Source organism: Lipotes vexillifer, unplaced genomic scaffold (assembly GCF_000442215.2).
Source record: "Lipotes vexillifer unplaced genomic scaffold, Lipotes_vexillifer_v1.1 scaffold541, whole genome shotgun sequence".
NCBI lineage: Eukaryota > Metazoa > Chordata > Mammalia > Artiodactyla > Lipotidae > Lipotes > Lipotes vexillifer.
The window spans coordinates 780,488-800,793 of NW_006771814.1; the positions used below are offsets into that span (position 1 = coordinate 780,488).

Consider the following 20,306-nt stretch of genomic DNA (forward strand, 5'->3'; position numbering starts at 1 on the left):
CCATCCACCGCCAGGCAGAGCGGTGCGTGGGACGCGCATCTTCCCGAGTGGTCCCCTCCGAACCCGGTCTGTGCGGATCCCGAGTCAGGCAGCCGCCGGAGATGGAGGGAGGAGTGCCTTCCTCTGGGTTCTTCGGCCAACAGCCGTGGGAACGCTAACTTTATCCGGAGGGGTCCGTTGGGGCGAGGGTGGGCGAGGTTCTCATCCCCCGGAGCTCCCCTCCCCCTCCAGGGCCTCCCCTCCCCCGCCTCCCGTGGCATCACCCTCAGAGCATCCTCACTCCGCCCAGTTCGGTGCCAGCTGCGTGGGCTCCAGCTTCGTGCGTTTTCCTTGGAATGCTCCAAAACTCGGCGGAGACTAAGGAAATCCCGTTGGAATTTGCCGGGCGTGCTCTCACCCGGCAAAGCGCCCGCGCCGCCGACCTTGACTCGAGCCCTCTTCAGCCAGAAGATTGCAACTTTGCAGGTAAAGAGGGTGTCGCCTCAGAGCTCCATTTGACCCGAGCTATACCTCGCCTGCTTTCTGGGATCTCGGTTAAGTTTCTCAGGCTGCCTGGGAAGCCGGCTCTCTTGGGAGGCGGACATCCCTGGGGGGTTACTAGTTCAAGAGGCTTCGGATGCACGGTTTCTCTTTAAGGCTTGGGACTGGGTCCGTGAAGCTTTCTGTGATGGACCCGGGCTGAGCTGGAGTCCTCAGCCTTTCACCGCAGACGGCTTTAAAGCAGGGGAGAGGGCAAAGATTGAACCTCCAGTGTGACTTATATGGTACTCAGAGCAGCAGCAGCCACGATATGGAGCTGGGAAAGAAGGCTGTTTTTAGCCTTTTATGCATTTAGGGAAAATGGAGATCTTGGTGGCCCCTGGGCGTATATAAGTGAGCCCTTAGATTCTGGTACCTAAACTGGGGTAATGAAGAAAGGATAGTGATCAATATCCTGTCGATCAATCATACTCTGCGTCATTTTCATTCTCTATCAAAAAACAGAAACACTTATCCGTGTCGCTGGACCCAGGCTAGGAATTCCTAGTTTGCTTGGCAACTGAAATTCCAACTAAGCCAATGACCCTGTTTGCTACTTGGCTGAATCACTGAGGTTTGCTGCACAACTTGTTGTTCTAGCTGAGAACTCAGCTGCCTTTTGTGATGAGGTAACTAGAGACTACTGGAAGGGGATGGACGGTTGGGAGAGATTGAGGCAAGGGAGCTCCGTGTCTTGTCTGTATTCACCATGCTGTATCCACTATGGTGTAATCCTGTTCACATGGTTTCTTAGGGTGGCCCTTCGTGGTTAATATCCACAGGGGACAAATGCAGCAGGTCGCTTACTCTGAGTAAGCACCAAGCCGAAGGAGCAGGGGGAGACAGAAGCAAGGTTTACTTGTTTTATTAAAAGGAAATTTAAAACAGACTTGTAACACTGAAAAAAAAAATTCCGTTCTCATATACTTTCTGGATTTCCTATTACAGTAATTGCTGCAAGAAACGTATTACAAATTCTTTAAGAGAAAAGGTTAGCTAGAGTTTGTTGTGTGTGTTTTTTTTTTTAATTCTGAATTAGGGAGAGTAAGAGTGGGTGGATATGTTAAAACATTGAAATCGTCATCACTGTGTTATGGTTGGCTATTTATACTTAGATTTGTAATACCTACTTCTGTTCACCCGGACAGTAGACCAAGAAACACCTCTCTTTTAAGTATGGAAGGCAAAGAATCAATAAGATAAAGGGATAACTAGCAGTTCGAATATTAGAATCAAAATTTAGTAAGATATTGCTTAAGAAGCATTTTAAAAACTAGATTTATAAATTAATGCAGTTAATGCAAATCAGTATGTCGGCAGAAGTTAAACTGGCTTTATCAACGTATTTTATGCAAATGTCTTGAATTAATGGACGGTTAGTACAGGTAGAAAGAAAGCAAGCACTTTCATTGTTCATGGATGAGACCACAGAGCTGGAGACCCTTTCAGTAGAGCTGATCAGAGCTCAGCTACCCTGCTAAGCTTGCCGTTGTGGAGTGAAGTGCCAAGAAGGTTACACACAAAGAGAAGTACTAACAGGTTAATTAAATTGATACATAAGATGTACTTAATATTCATTGAGTGAATGAATATATAGTTAGGTAGGCAGACAGTTTAAGGCATTGCAAGAAGATTTGTAATTGCGAATTTAGAAAAGTTCTTCCACTTAGTTAAGAGCTTAAAGGAACATGGGCATTCATCAAAGCATAATTTATCTCAGCTCAACAGGTAAAAGAAACATGTGTCTTTAGTAAATCCTGTCAAATATTAACTCTGAAAATCTTGGTTTTTGAAAAGTAAGTTTCAATTTACTTGCTTAATGGTCATTCTCACAGATATAAGAGATGGAATAAATTTTCCATTACTTATAAGCTTTAACATTTTGTAATTTTTACATTATTTATTTTTCTGTGGCAGTTATTCCTGTAAAGCCAAGTTCAAAATGCAAAGAGAAAACCTTGAGAAAATTAAAGTTCTATATGAATTTTATGGCCACTTTGATTATTAAAATGGTAAGAGAGCAAATAACTTTCCACATAAGATAAACTTTATTAATGCATACTTTATATAAGTAGGAAACACCAGACATTGCTTTTATTCTGTCTGATTAGGGGAATTTGAATATCGTGTTCAGTACATACATTTTAAACTTTTAAACGTAAACCCTATTATAAATGTGATAAATTTCTATTGAAGTATAATAATAACCTCTAGGGATGCACTGATTAACCCCACTGAATTGAAAATACTTTCACAAATATATTGTAGAAAATATGGTCTTAGTTTTATGCCTGCATGTTTAATTGTCAGGATAAGTTATGGCAATTCAGATTATCAACATTATATTTAGCAACTGAAAACTGACAATCTGCCTTTTCTAATTAATTCATATATTGGAACAAAAATAAAGACATGCACACTTTTGTTCGGTAGTTAATATTGTGAATATCAGTGCTCCAAGAGATAAAGGATTTTGTAAATAAAGATATAGAAGAAATGCTAAACACTAGCTAGGAAAGTAAAACTGTGGATTGAATATTTTCTTATGAAAATGTGCTTGGTTTATTTTTAAAAACAAGCTAGATGAAGGGAATATAATAAACTATTAACTTTTCTTTTTTCAAAATCATAATTGCTGAACATTTTATGAGATCAGATTCTAATGTGCATCTTTTCCTCCCACGTTGTATTGTCTGGGCCAAACTGAAACTAGTGTTACTCACCTCTTTAATATCTATGGAAAACCCACCATAAGCATTTTGGTTCTTATTAAAAATGATGGGGCTTCCCTGATGGCGCAGTGGTTGAGAGTCCACTTGCCGATGCAGGCGACAGGGGTTCGTGCCCCGGTCTGGGAAGATCCCACATGCTGCGGAGCGGCTGGGCCCGTGAGCCATGGCCGCTGAGCCTGCGCGTCCGGAGCCTGTGCTCCGCAATGGGAGAGGCCACAACAGTGAGAGGCCCGCGTACCGGAAAAAAAAAAAAAAAAATGATGAAGAGACAGCTCAAAACAAAAACCTTATCTTTTCACCTAATTTATGCTTCATCATGCCGCACAACACATACTCATACCAAATAAACATTAAAACTTGTTAATTCAACCCAACTTAAATTGGACATTTTCTTCTATCTAGTTGTGATGAAAAACTGCTTTAGAACTATCTTTCCTCTCCTTATGTTTTCTAGTTCTAATCCTCCAAGATGCATTGAGACCTTAATATTTTAAGAGATTTGAGAATATTTTGATCAGGGATGTAATATCATAGCTGTATCTTTTTAATAAGTACAAATAAAGACCTGATCTCTGAAAACATTAGTACTACCAAAATACGGTAGGATGAAAAAATACATTTAGGAGAAGCTCTTCATTTGTGAAACTGAAAATTAAAGACACATGCATTGGAAATGTATCAATTTAAAACTACATTGTTCCATGAACTATTCAGTAAATGTAGATATACTTAAATTTTTAAAAAATCTCAGTGATCCCTCTGAAAGTTCAGTTTCAGTTAAACAGGTTATAAAAGAGAGACAATAGTTTCAGTACTTGATCTTTTCTTTTAACTGATATCCCATTAATATTAGTGTATGTTTTGTCAATCCTTATAAAAATGTTTCCTTTGAAACACAGCAGTGTCACTGAGTGACAGCTTCTTGAGAAGCAACAGATGACACATGGGCACAGTTTTATTCATAAAATTAGAAATATTAAGTAAAACGTTAATTTAAAAACATGCCTTGATGGCTTTATCTAGCACACTGCATTCTTTTTGAGAAATGGCAAGTGAAATGTAATGAATCAGATATGCATTTGTTACACTCTGCCTGTAGTTTGCTATGTTTTTGAAATATGCTGAAAAAGTTACCATAAGTCATTCCTTGAACAAATATTATCAAGAGTAAATTTTACTTAAGGCAGGAAAACAGGAACTATTATGAAAAAAGGAAAGGAGGAAAAAGAGAGGGGACCATTATTTATGGGTACTTAAGGTATGCCAGGAGCTATGCTAGAAACTTAGAACAAAATTTTTTTTCTCACATTTTTCTTCACATCTACCCTAACACTAAGGTATTATTACTACCTTTTAACAAATCTGAAAAGACTAAATTACTAAAAAAAAAAAAAAAAAAAAAAAAAAAAAAAAAAAAAAAAAAAAAAATCACAAAGCTGCTTTATGGTAGAGTCAGGATTTGAACCCATGTCTACTTGATTCTAAAGCCAATACTCTTTTTACTTGATTCTTACGGTCTCCAAAATAAAATTAGTAATCTTTTAACAAGATCCATAAATTCATTGTATTCTTGCAGCCATTTATTGCTTTAATTTTTCAAATGTTATAACACTGGGACATAATTATGAGGCTAGACCCCATTACGAGGCTAGAATTTGAAACAATACTCTTAACTAAAGCTCCATGGGTTTTGAAGCAGAGCAGCAGATGAGCTACTCAGCTCAAGCTAGTTTCTTAAAATTATTTCCTTTCTTACTCTCGAATCTAAATGTAACATATGTGGAAAGAAAAAAAGGCTTATTTTCATGGATAGCATTCAAGGTAATACATTTTTAAATAGTCATGAGATTATAATTTCTAAATAAAAAATTGTCATTCAAAACTTTAGAACATCTGCAGGCTGTTGATAAAATGTCTTTGTACAAAACACAGTCATGTTAAGAAAGGTTTATTTTGCATCTTATTAGTGTTATATGAAATTTCTAGACAAGTGTTTGTTTTGTTTTCATTTTAAGCTCCTAATTATTTTGCATGTCTCTTGGTATTTAATGAGGGGAGTGCTCTTTCATGCATCCCAGAAGATATCTGTCAGCTGGTGGCACATTTTAACAAACTTGCCATGGGTTTTTTTTTTTTTTTAAACCTACACCTGAATTTAAAACCAATGTGCTTAAATCCAGAAACCTATTGATGTCAAAAACTGAGGAAATAACTTTTTTGAATATATGTCATACCATTACAAAAATTAGCACTGAAGTGATATCCTTTCAGTAGATATTGTTTGAATGTTAGTAAATGAATAATTGAATAAATTGATGAGTGACACACAAATTAGATCTTCATCTTTGCCTTTGCTGGCAAAGCTCCCTCTGTACAGAATAACTTTTCCCTTATTGCTTCCTGTCAGAATGTTCTCCAGGCACCAAAACCTAGCTCAATATCACTGTCTCCTTGAAAGTTTCCTTTATGTCTCCAGGTGTCGTGCGTATAAACACAAGGAAAACCCTTGTTATATTCTGCCTTGCAGATGGGTAGAGGTATATCTCCTGAACTAGACAGTAAACTCCTTTAAGAAACCCAGAGAATGCTCAAGAAATGTGTGAGTTTTTAAGTGACTTTGACTGTCAAAAATATTACGCTTTTGCAATTAAGCATACTTAATTTATTTCAGTTTTATAATTCCATTGCGAGCATATAATTGTGAGCATATTTATTTAACTAATGAAGCCATTATAATGATAACTTTGCACTTATGTGATATAGTGAGTACCATATTACTTCCTATGTTATAAACATAACCCACCATTATTCAATGGACATAAATTTCAGTCAACTTTTTTGTCCATTATTCAATGGACATAACTTTCAGTCATAACTTTCAGTCAACTATAATGCTCATTTTCACAGGATTTATATAACCAATCATATTATTAATGTGCTTTAGTTTAAGTGGTGCTGTGCTGAAATTCTTAGGAGGGGGTTTTAGTTCTATTACACCATGAGAAGTGTGATTAGAGTTGAAAGAGAACAAAACAAGTATTTCTCAGGAATACCTACTGAACTAAAGAAAGTCAGAGACTTCTTTGGCGTGATTAGATTTGGTAAATTAAGCTAAAAATTCATGTCAAAACCTTGACAGTATATGATGTCCAACTGTGGGTGGCATGAGCTTTTATTTTTTGGAGGGCGGTTGGTGTACTTTTAGTCTTTTTATTCTACTTTATTAAGAGTAAAATTCTTACAAATGAAAGTTTATGAAGAGTGTTCAGGTACTCTGCTACACTTTTAACATATTTTACCTCTAAATGATAGTGGAGAAACAACACAATTGTGTAAGCTAGTACCCTGTGCATACCAGGATCATAGTTCATAGCTCATTGGATTGTAATTTTCATTTTCACAGAATTAGGATAATTAGTGTTCAACATATGCTTTTTGAATGGGTGAATGGAATAAATGAATGCATGGGTGATTGTTGTCATCTGCTATGCTCAACCTCTATTTTAATATGCTGTTCTTTCAAGGAACTGGTCACATACCAATATGAATCCCCCCAAATATGATGGAAGGATGAAAGGACAGGCGTGATGCATAGTGTACATTGAGTGAAGGATGGAGAATCTATCATGCTTTATATATAATCATCCTTACTGTTTGTGAAGCATGGGTATCGTTTTATGTAAAGATCTCTTTACATAAAATCTTTAGGCTGTATACACTGAAGATCACATTGAAGGCTACACTTTAAATGAATTCTCTTCTGTGATAGTTGTAGTTTGACAAGCAATGTTGGGATTCATTTAACTGTGTAGAAATATATATCTATATATAGATATAGATATAGATATAGATATAGATATATTTGCATTTAAACATATACCAGCCCTTAAAACCTGCATTTAAATTCATTAATTAAGCATAAATTATATATATCTCCATCTGTATGTACTGTACATGTATGTAAACCTGTACATATAGCTATATATAATGCTATATAAGTAGTACAGAATGATACAGAGTGGGAGATTGCTCCTGGGGATGAGATCTTAAGATGATGCTTACAGAGTAATTATCAGAGACAGGGAGATAAAAATTGTTAGCAAAGAGGGTAAAGTAGCCTATAAAAGGCAAAAGAAGTTTTTTGCCAATGTATTAGTGTCCCTGTAGAAAGGTTAGATATGTAATGAATGACTTGGAAGTTCATCTAATTCAAGTCTTTTGTTAAGCAAATGCTCAAATCTTACCAAATGGTTTTTAAAAATACTATATACATATATGATACATATACACACATATAGAATGCTTCATGAAGGACTTACTTACTGCATGGCAATCACTCTACTAGATGCTGAGCATACAGAGAGGCACATACTACCTTTTGGTTTAAGATTTCCAAAAAGGATTCTCATAAGCCTCTTAACATGTTCTAGTGTCCCCTGTTATCTTGCTGATGTTTTGCTGTTTCATTGTCACCTGATCTCTTCTCATGGAAATAGAAAACTTATTAGGAAAATAACAAGTCATGCTAAAATAAATATAGTCTATATTTGGAATTAAAAAAAATAACATCAGGTCATGTTGGAAGAAATCCAAATGCATCTTCCTTGCCTCCAATTGTTTTCTGTAAGGGTAGGGGTTAGAGTTTCCAACCAGAAATTTATGTTAAATTTAAATAGTATTATTGACACTGTTAAAGATGGTGCTTTCCTTTTATATATAGATATTACTGAATTACCATTCAAAGGTGATGTATTTTAGGAGATCCAAAGTCTTGATGGATTTATGGTGATACAGCCACATGTTGGCCAATGGCCCTTTGAACCAATGAAGCAAACCTAAGAGAAGAAGCCAGTTTTAGAGCTAGGGATATCTTGACTTGGATCCTCACCCCCCTATCCCTTTGCCTTGGTACATGAAAAACTTTGGCTCAAGATATTCTTAGATGGATGAACCTATCCTAGAATCATCTAAGAGTTCTCAGTATCCACTGTTAGGGTTTCTAGGAAGCTCTTCTGTCTACAGCTGAGCATGAATTGAAGGCCTCGAAATAGGCCAGCTACCTCATGGTCTTAAATATTGGGAACAAAAAGGGAACTGCACTGAGCTACATTCATGTTTTTAGAATCATGTTTGGGGGAGTACATCCCTAGGACTATCCACTCTACCAGAAGTTTTTATTGTCTGAGAGTTATCATGTGAAATAATCAGAGTTCCTGTCTCTAAGCCTCTAATAGCCTCTACAATTAAAGAGAAAAAAATATTTTTAAAGAACACTCAAATATTCGGGTTATTATTGCTCTGTAGGATATTAAATAGCTTTGTATCTAAAAAAAAAAAGATATGTCTCTCTGTATGTGCTGTATAAAAAGAAAATGTTGGCAGAAGGAAAAGACTTCTTTGCTTATCTGGTTCATTTTAACCTCACAGCTTAACATTCTGATTTGTAACGTGCAAACTACTTAGAGAACTGAACCGTATATTTTCATTTAGCACTCCAGCACATTCATGGAACAGAGTGAAGCAGCAAGTAATTTTGCCCTTTCATGAATAAAAGAAGCCTTAATGAAAAAACATTTCATTATAATAGTGCTTATGCTAAAGAATTTTTCCCAACATATAAAATATCAAAAAATCTATCCTGAAGAACAAAAACTGCTTTTGTCAGTTGTACTTAACAGTGAATCACTAAAACCAGATTTTAAAACCTAACTTTCTAATCTTCTTAAATATTTTCTTACTAGTTATTACATTGATATAATTGAAATATTGGGAACAATTAAATATTAAAATTACCACTTTTTTTCAACAAATTGAGTATTTGAAATGATCCACTGTTGAATAACTTAGTTATATTTGAACCATATAACCTTGATTCGTTTCAGTTTATTTAAAGAGTTATTTGAAAACTGAACTACTATCTTATGAGTCAAGATCTTCTCATCTATAAAAATATATAAGGATTATGTGTCAATTATTTAATGTGGTTAAAGATAACCTCTGCTCATAGAATGCATCGGTATTCAATAGCTTTTAGGAGTGTTTCAGAGTCTGCCAGAATTTATTTTGATTTGAATCATAATAAAATGGATGTACAGGTATAACAAAGACAGTGACTGCTCGAAGGGTTTCATATACCTTTCGGTTCACTTCCAGTACAGCATTCAATAATATCTACTGCTTGCACTCCGTCCTCATATCTACAGATGGGCATCTTCAGTTGTCTAATTGGTCCTGTGTTTAAGGCTGCTCCCTCATAGACTGGAGGCTGATGACAGAGAAATGGCCGTATAGGAACCAACATTCCCTGCTGCCTCTACCAGATCAGGGTACTTCCATATGTAGATGACAAGTATGATGAACATTTATTTCTCTGAACATTTATAAAATTGTGGTAAGGCTCTGTGTTCATGGTGAAATTTCATTGCAACCTCTAATGAATCATGACTTCTGATAAAATACTCTTGTTAGTTTCTTTTCTTTAGGTTAGAGATAAAAGTTTCTTTCTAATATATTTAAGAAAATTTCATATCAAGAAGGGTTTAAGCAAAGGATTTTAAGAAAGGAAATTTCACATTGTTACATTCTTTCTTGGTATACAATGGGCACGATTAAACTATTGTGTTTAAGAAAAATGGTCAGTTGTATGCTCTGCTCCATTATGAGGGGAAAGTCATTACATGATGGTGCTGGGATTTCTGACCATTTTTGTGTTTTACACTAAAATAAATGCTGACCATAATCATAAGGATAAATATTATATGAATTCACTATAAAGATCTATATGAATATCTTAAATGTCTTGTCTGAAATAACAAAATACTTAAGATATACTACTGATTTATTCATCATAACTACTCATTCATTTTAAAAAGAGTTTAACCCTTTAATTTTAATTCATGCAGCAAATACTTTCAGTTTATTTTCTTAAAATTCACAGCAGTACTTTGAAAGTGTTTGCCAATTATTTCACATATATGTGTAAGACCAAACAATGCAAAACATTTACCTGACTATTGATGAACTATAGTTGTCTTTCTTTCTTATCACAGAAGAAAGTGGAAATAAACTTGAGGGACAGTATACTGATCTTTTAAAAAATAAAATTTTATGCACGCTGACATACATGCATTTGGTGGAGGGGTGGGCTGAGCTGGATAGATTTAATTTTTTAATTTTTTTCAAGAACAATTATAAATCTGTTTTATTTTGGTTTTCTTTTTTTATTTTTATAATTGCAGATGCTACACCTGCTGTCTTTATATGCCCTCTCTTCCTTGTAGCACCACCATGCCTCTGTGGGCAACCAAGAGTTCTCTCCAGCATGTTTAGTGTCAGTATGTAGGCAAAAATTTTTCTCAGTTTTTGTTTGATTGAAAATGTTTTTATTTGATCTCACTTTTAAAGCTATTTCCATTGGTTATAGTATTCTAGAGTAAAAATTATTTTCTTCCAGTACCTTATGCCACTCAATTGACTTTTGACTTCTATCATTTCTGCTGAAACGTCAGCCATCAGTTTGATTGTGGCTCCTTTGAAGGCAACGTGTTCTTTGTTTTTGGTTGCCTTTATGTTTTCTTTTAGTCTTTCGTTTTCAGTAGTTTTACAGTCATGTACTGAAGTGATCTCTTTGGATTTCTGCTGCTTGGCTTTTGGAACATTTCTTAAATATGGCTTGAAATCAGTTTTGGAAAATTCTTGGTCATTATCTCTTCAGAGGTAGTTTTGCACCTACCTTTATTCCCCCTTAACACCTCTAGTTACACATTTTTTTTCCTTTTTAGTCTGTGTCATATTTCTAGTATTCTTTTAATTCTTTTAATGTATTTCCATACATTTTTGCTCTCTGTGCTGTAATCTGGATATTTTTAATAGCTTTATCTATCCTCTGGAAGGCAGATAAAATGGGAGTAAACATCTTAATCCAACCAGAACCTAAGCTGATGAGAGGCTAATTTCAGACTTTGCAAGCCCATAAACCCCTAGTTGACCCCGTTGATATGTTATAAGACCCCAGGGTCTGAGAACCTTGGCTATTTAATAAATCACGTCTCCTTGAAGATTCCTGAATATGAATTTTTCCTCTGCATTTTTGCGAGATTGATGAATACTCTAAATTTCAGCAGCTTTCTGATAAGTGTCTTACTTATTTTCCTGCAAAGCTTAAGATTTTAACAAATGCTTTGAGAAAATTGCTGCTGAGTGTGAGACTCACTTCCATCTGTCTCCCTTCTTACCAGGACATGAGAAACTTGTATTTGCCTTGGCAGATGCATTGAGGGGAAATGTGGTTTGTAGAAGGTCAGGTCATCTCTCTGTGGTTTCTCCCTAACTGAGATATTGGCTTCTGAAGTCCTAGTCAGCTCTGCAGCTCTCTTTTTTTTTAAGTTGATTTTTAAAAAAATTATTTTATATTGGAGTACAGTTGATTTACAATGCTGTGTTAGTTTCAGGTAAACAGCAAAGTGATTCAGTTATACATATACATATATCCATTCTTTTTTAGATTCTTTTCCAATATAGGTTATTACGGAGTACTGAGTAGAGTTCCTTGTGCTATTCACTAGGTCCTTATTGATTGTCTATCTTATATGTAGCAGTGTGTATATGTTAATCCCAACCTCCTAATTTGTCCCTCCCTGCCCAACTTTCCCCTTTAGTAACCATAAGTTTGTTTTCTAAGTCTGTGAGTCTGTTTCTGTTTTGTAAATAAGTTCATTTGTGTCATTTTTTTAGAGTCCACGTATAAGTGATATCACATGCTATTTGTCTTTCTCTGACTTGCTTTACTTAGTACGATAATTGGAACTTTTCTTTAGACAGAGATTTATTTGCTTGTTTGTTCATATTTACCCAGCTTTTCTAAACATTATCAGAAGGAGTGTTAGTCCACTACGTGCCATTCTATCATAGTCAGAAACACAAATACTTCTTCTATATTTTGAATTTAATGCCAAAAAATTGAGTCAAAATGTTTAACAGAAAGAAATTATACTTATATGGTTTAGTATAGATACATAATTATACCCACAGAGAGATGAATATAGCAACTGCAAAGGAGTTTTGGAATGTTTAATCTGCTTTTTTTTATTAGCTCAGGAGTAACATTATTCTTGCAAAATGACCAAGTCTGTGACATTAGAACAACCATTTTAAACAACCATTTTAAAGCTATTTTGTATAAAATAATAAATTCTAAATAAAACCGTATTAATGTGGCTCAAATCAATTGTAATTAAGTTCCAACTAATAGCTCTTTCTTATTGAATAACAAAGACACTATTAACTGAACAAAAAGTAGAGGCAATATAATGCAGTAGCAATTCGACCTCTGTCACTGAGGTGAGATTTTTTTTCAGGCCTGTGGGTTTTCTGAGTAATCTTCATTTCTCCATTCGAAATCCATTATACAAGGTTGGGAAAGTGTCATCGCTCACTGCTGTTTGTGTTAGTTATAACTGTTACTGCTAAAATTGCCTAAGGCCTGAAATGTTTCCTTAATAGTGTTCTGCAGATGTGCCCAACATTATAGTAACCAGTTCATATAACTTAAGACGTCACCCGAACCTACCTATGAGATATTATCTCTGAATATTTCATCAGTATCATTCAGCATTTGATCAATATATCTGCTAGTTGTGTTCATATGATCCAAATCAGACCTTGTTTACCCTGAGATGTGCACTATTGTCTTTTTTGAAAAAATATACATTGTAGTCTTATTCTGTGCAAAAGGGATTCAGAAGTGGATGAGGAAGATGCCGTCTTCCCAATATAGACTGTACAGATCCATCATTAAGTCCAAACACAGAGTGACCTTAGCTCCAGACTGGCAAGTGAGTGTTAGGTTGTCAGTATGAACCTTCCAGGAATGGAGAACCTTAAGTTCTCTCCACAGCCCCTTCCAGGTTAATAAATGGCTTTAAGTATGATGAGGCCTTAGAGGAGGGTCTGGCTAAAGGACCATTATGTTTGCTCAGAAGAGAGTGAGGGCTTAGATTAAATTCTATTTAATCTGGTTGGTCCTGTCCCAGAAGTGAGATGCATATTTGTTTTTTGATCTGACATTCCTAACCTGTCCCTCAGCCCACAGTCTGATGCCATGGTTGTGACCATGGTCCTGAACACCACATGTACCACCATGGAAAGGAGTTCACCTCATGGTCAACAACAAGTATACCATCTCTGAGCTTCAGGAGAACCTACCCTAAAGCTGGACTTTCCTTCCAGTGGAACCTCTTGGCCACCAACCCTAGATTCATCCAAGTAGTTGTGTTTATCAATAGCTTGTTCCTTTTCATTCCTTAGTAGTATTTCATGGTATGGATGAAACACAGTTTTCATATTGGCTGGGACAACAAATGGACAAGCTGGAGGACCGCTGAGCTCACTTGCCCACTGGGCTACCTTCCTATCCAGGATCTGAGCCTCCGTACCTGCACACCCAATCCTCTGCCCAGGAAGCCCATAGATTTCATCTGACTGTGGGAATCCAGGCCCATGCAGTGGGCTGTGATGGGACTTCAGTCAGTCTCTTGATATATCTGGAGGAAGGTAATCAGCCTTCCCCAAAAGTTGTGGGGTGTCATCTGGAGAACTTTGGGGTTATAACCTTTATCTAAGACAGTCCTTGAGGAAAGAGCAGATGTTTGGGATCTCTCAAACCCAACCCAGAGGACCACTTTATTTCTACTCCACAGACCTGTAAAAAAGCAGATACTTTAGACCTTAATTCTTTGTGACCTGAGTACTAGTTTCTTTTTCTCTACATACCATGTAGATTTGCCAGAAAGCCATCATGCCACTTTTCTCTTATTAGTACTAATGACCAAGAGCACCTGCTCACAGACCTGAAGGCTTTCTTGAATAAGGACTTCAAGATCAGTTGTCTCCCAACTGGATCTGCATTTACATAGATTATGGAATGGGAGGTGGGGTGTAAAATTGGAGGGGGTCTACTTCTGGTCTTCTTGGTGAAGACCTCAAGTCCCATCCATCTCTGTATGTTTTGACATGCCCTGTAGTAAGACCAAGTGCTCTTACAAACAAGAATGGTGTGGACAAAGGTAGAATTCAGGAACCTGAATACCTCTCCCTTTCATATATTCCTATCTCCCCCAGCCTCCTTTTCTGCTATCTCTGTCTGCCATTATGCTCCATGGATGCTGCCATGATTGCAGTTTGTGTATTAAAGATTTTTCTATTGAAGTTTTTTGATGGCCAAAAAAAATTATACTGTAAATATATATATTTTTTATAAATATCAGTTTTGAGACACAGTTCTGTAACTGCATAATTACAAACCCTCAGGACTGAAATCCTCTTTGAGCCATGAAGTCGCTCAGACTTTAACCGTACGGGTTCAATTTTCTGAAGTGTTCTGTGAAGAGCGACATGCCTAATACAATTTTTCTTGAAATCTTCTAGTCTCTTGCTTTGTGGTATCGCACTGGAGCTTAAAGTCACACTGCAGTTCCCCAAATACACAATTATCATGCTAAATAACTAGATGGCTTTTAATGATTCTGGGAGTACGGGAAGTTTAAGGTGCTCTGATAGTGGCTAGAATGAAGTTTTCCAACTTTTTTTCTGAAAATAATAGCAAAGTAACATGAGTTCACATTTAGTGAGTGAGTAGGTTATGGCAGGCCCTAGGCTGATTGGTTTGCCTGCCTTATATTATTAGCCTCAGGACAACTATCATCATCCCCATTTTACAGATGAGGAAAATAAAGGCTTAGGTTGATTAAACAGCTTTCCCAGGTCACACAATTATTATGTAGTATGGCCCTGAATTAAACCCAAACCTGACAAATTCTACAACATAGTTTCTTAGCAATTATGCTATAATATAATGCAAGTTTGAAATCTGAAGCATTTTCTCAGTGTACCCACATGAATTACTGAACAGTCTCTAGTTTTCTGTTTATCAGTCTTAGCATGTATGACATCACGTTTCCAAGCCTTTTCAGGTTTTATAACACTTGCTAAAGTATTAACTTATTAGGGACTGGATTTAAATCCAATTGTACAATGTCTGGGAAAAGTGTCCTTATTCCATCCTTTTTAGTTCTAATCCATATTTATCAATCTCAATTTTAGGAAGACTCACCAAATCTTTATCTTTTTTTCCTTTTCAAGTCTATTTTAAACAGGACTGTTTCAAGGTCTGCCTCTTGATTTATATTTTAACTTGTGTGTGTCTGTGTGTTTTTTTGATAGACACCATCTCTAACCACTAGAAACCATTCATTTTTTTGACAAAAAAATGACAAAATTTTTGTCATTTTGAGAATGTAAGGTAACTGAAATCATACACCTTTGTACGACCTTTGGAGATTGGCTTCTTTCACTCAGTATTAATGCTCTTGAGATGCATTGTATTGTGTGTATCAATAGTTTTTTCCTTTTTATTGATGAGTAGTAGCCCATAGTGTGGATAAACCACACTCTACTTAACATCTGGATGATTTTCAGATTGTTACCATAACCAACAACACTGCTATAAACATTTGTGTACAGTTTTTTGTGTGAACATAAGTCTTCATTTATCTGGGGTACATGCCCAGAGTGTAACTGTTGAGTCATATGCTAGTTGAATGTTTATTTTTTTAAGAAACTGCTAAACTATCTTTCTGAGTGACTGTACCATTGTGCACACTTAGCAGCAATGTATGAATGATCCAGTTTCTCCACATCCTTAACCGTAAAAGGATGTGGGAACGTAGGATAAGGTGACATCTGTACTTCAGTGCCATTACTATTTTTTCATCCTAAAATTCAGCCATTCTTCTAGTAGTGATATCTCATTGTGGCATTAATTTGCATTTCTCCAATGGCTAATATCAGACATAATTATATGTGCTTATTTGCATCTGTATATAATCTTCCATGGAATGTCTCTTTATGTCTTTTGTGCATTATCTAATGTGTTTTTGTTCTTGTTTTTTTTTCAAGGTTGAGATTTGAGAGTACTTTAAATATCTATGTACTAGTCATTTATCTGATGTGGTTTGCAAGTATTTTCTTCACGTCTGTGGCTTGTCATTTCATCTCTTAAACAAATCATTTGCAGAGTGAAAGTTTTAAGTTTGATGAAATCCAGTGTATCATTTTTTTTCTTTTATAGCACCTTTCTTTTTAAAAAGGAAAAAAATAAAACATAGAGAAAACAAGTGATTTACTCAAATCCTCACAGCAAAGAAAACCAGCTTATTGCCTTCTTTTCTTGCTTCTAGTTATAGTGTCGTGTAAATGGGTATCTCAGTCATACTGTCCCCATCTGTCTGCTCACTCCTAGGCCATTCTTATTTCTGTTGACATACAGGTGTAGCATAATATAAAATTTTTCTTGTATATTTTTGATTAAATGCACATGTGCTTATTATGATCATCTGTAAATCACCTGTCCTTATATACAATTAAGCTCTATTTGAACTATTTTTCACTTTATTTTGCATCATTCCAATAGTATTTACAATGCATCACCTCGAGCCACTGATATAAATTTTTTGCTTTTATGGTGATTAGAATTAGGTGAGTCTGTCTTGAATTCCAGATTCAAGATGAATTAATTACTTGAGTAGCAAAAAACAAACAAACAAACAAAATAGATTCCCAGGCCAATACTCAACTCTGTAATGAATGATATTCATATCGTTATTATAATGCAAATGAATCTTAATGGTTTTCAACCATAGAATCAAACTTTGACAAAAGATGGAGGGCCAACTTTGGTGACAGAACCTACTGGAAATATTACAAAGTTGAAAATGTATAATTAAATTTATAGCTCGCTGAAGTCAGGAGGTGAAAGTTAAAATGAAAACAGAACATTAAATATAAATTTATGAATATTATTATTTACGAACAGTATTTAAATGTATGAATATATTTATTAAATATAGATTTATAAATATTATTTCTAAAATATAAAATAGTTTGAACCATATGAAACTGCCTATATGTGATGATTTTTTTATACAAAATAACTACTTCATATGATTCAACCTAATACTAAAATAATTATCAACATTGGGGGAAGATACGGAAGGACGGAAAGGGATGGTATATGTGAGGGAGGTCCTTATCATCCTTAGCAGGACACCAATAGAAAAGTGTCTAAAGAATCACATTAAAATATTTTTCTTACGAAGTTAATCCTTGCAATTATTAACTTTCAGATACCAATCAAATTCATACTTGTAACTGTCTAAATATTTTTTCAACTTTGTTAAGGTATAACTGACAAATAAAACTGTAAGATATTTAAAATATAAGTTGTGGTGATTTGATACATGTATACGTTGTGGAAGGATTCTCGCATCTAGTTCACAATCCACCAACTCACATATTTATCTTCTTTTCTTCTTTTTAGTGAGAACATTTAAGTTCTACTCTCTTAGCAAATTTCATCTATACAATACAGTTTTATCAACTATCGCCACCATGTTATACCTTAGACCTTCAGATCTTATTCATCTCATAGCTGAAAGTTTGTACCCTTTAAGCAACCTCTCACTATTTTCCTTACCCACACATCCCAGCCCTTAGCAACCACTTTTCTTCTTTCTATTTCTATGACTTTGACTTTTTTTTAAGATTCCACATATAAGTGAGACCATACAGTATTTGTCTTTCTCTGTCTGGCTTATTTCACTTAGCCTAATCCCCTCAAGTCACATCCATGTTGTCACAAATGGCAGGATTTCCTTCTTTCTCATGGCTGAATAGTATTCTAGTTTATGTGTGTGTGTGTGTGTGTGTGTGTTTGTGTATCTTCTTTATCCATTCATGCATTGATGGATACTTGGGTTGTTTCCATATCTTTGCTATTGTGAATAATGCTGCAACGAACATGGGCATGTGGACATCTCTCTGATATCCTCTTTTCATTGCCTTGGAATACATACCCACAAGTGGGAATGCTGGATCATATTGGTAGTTCCATTTTTTTGAGGAAACACACAAATATTTTTAAATACACATTTGTCTTCTTTGAATAATGTTTGCATTAGAGATTTCTCATGTTTAATAATCCTCTTCGTTTGCAGCATTGCCTCTTTCTAAGGCCCATTGCCTGAAATGGCTGGAAATATTTTTTCCTGTAGTGCCAGATACCTGACAACAGTAACAATGAAAAGGCAGAATTAAATAATTGATGTGGCTCCTTCTGGAATCAACCTCTCTTTGATTTGATTTATCTTCCTGGTACTTTCACTGACATAACCTGTCAACAAAGTTGTAGAGTAAAACAAAAACATCGAAACACAAGGAAATTCATATCACTTTCTGTTTGCAACACTTCTGCTTTAGGTAAAGTTTGTGTCTGAAAATTGATTGTTGATGAGCTAACAAAAAGATCATATTTCAGGCTCAAATCTGATTGTTTTTACAGTAAATTACCCAAGGCAGATGGAATCTTCTAGTTGATGGAACATTATGGTTAAAAGCCTTTGAGAAAAATAGTAGAGTGATGACACACTTTCACAGCGTGTGCCATTTGAATTTTGCTAAACCACCCCAGTTGCTTGGGAGGAAGTTATTAAAAGCCTCAGATTTGATGTTATATAGACCCCAGTTTAAGTGCTGACCCTCACATTCACTAGCTGGATAACCTTGTAGAAATTACTTAATATTTTTAATCCTCAGGCTTCTCATCTACAAACTGAGGATAAAAATACCTAGCTAACAGTGCAGTTGGTAAGATATATAAAATGAATATATCACAGTGCCAGGAGCATAATTATCTTTCACTAAGTGGCAGGATCACAGCTAGTAATTTATTACTGAAAGTTAATTATGAAAATTGCATTGAAGCTCACAGGTTTTTTCTAAGTCGAGTGATAGTAACTTTTTCATTGAAATTGTGCTGTCTCTAATAGTTAGAGATGCCCTGGATATGCCTGCATTATAAAACAAATAAGGCCATTGACCCTAATGATATTATTTAAGTTTAAAAGAGAGAGACGGAGAGAGAGATGTGATTATAGTTTTAGAGGCCAGGAAATAATGGCTTCTGCTATTTTCCTTTCCACCGTTTTCTAGTGGGGCAAGGACTTCTCTGAATGGGGAAAGCAGAGGAAAAGAAAGTATGTAATAGCTCCAGGAGGGGGTATGCAGAGCTATAGTGTATCAAGGCAACCAGTTAGTGGAAATCCTTGGGACTTCTTGTGGGCCTAGGAGTAATAACTATGATACTAATACTACTAGTGGTTAAAGATATCAAAATCTTTCTGCATATTACCTTATTTAATTTATGAGATAAGTTCTATTAGGGTCATAACAGACAGTGGCTACGAGCATGGTATCACACTTACCAGGTTTCCATTTCAGCTCTGTCACTATCTGTGTCACTTTGGATATGTTATTTATTGAATTTAAGCCTCTGTTTCTTCTTCTGTAGAGAGTGTTTTTATAATTATAATCATGGATGAGGGCATTCAGGTTTTAAGTGTCAGGGCCTTGTAGCAAGTATGTGCAAGTCTAGAATATGAATATTGGTGTGTATATTGTTAACTTCCCCTCAGTGCTTCTGTCTCCATAAGAATAAAGATATACTTAAAATGTCTACACATAGAAAAGTATATATTGTCTATTGTCTATATACTGATTTGTGTTTGGGCAAAGAAAATGTCAATTGAATACAACCGAATGTTTTCTACTTTCTGTTTTCAAGTAGATGAAAATTCAAAAATGTTAGTTACAAGAAAAAAAGAAATTATGAATCATCTGAGTTATGTCATTCAACTGACATATATTTGATTAATGACTGCATGCAAGGCAGTATTTATCTAGACCGTGCCACCCAAGATCACTTAGTTAGGAAAAAGATATTCTAGGCCCAACTTTAACCCTGCCACCGTGACTTTGCAATTCAGTGTTTTCTTTAACAATATTGTTCTAGCATCTAGATCAGTGGTTGTCAACCTTTAGGGTACGTACATCAAATTGCCGCATTATGTTCCGGACTTTCTGGTTCAGTGTGTTTGGGGTACAGCATGAAATTTGCATCTCTAACAAGTTCCCAGGTGACATCTATGCTGCTAATCACACACT

At 35.6% G+C, this 20,306-nt stretch overlaps 1 protein-coding gene across 1 annotated transcript in view; it reads left to right on the forward strand.

Moving 5' to 3' along the window:
• The first annotated feature begins 265 nt into the window (after positions 1-265).
• Positions 266-20,306, forward strand: part of TRPC4 (transient receptor potential cation channel subfamily C member 4) — a 168,254-nt gene continuing 148,213 nt past the window's right edge. Inside the window, exon 1 of the mRNA XM_007447179.1 lies at positions 266-465. The gene's annotated coding sequence lies outside the window, so the exon portion shown is untranslated. The remainder of the gene's footprint in view (positions 466-20,306) is intronic.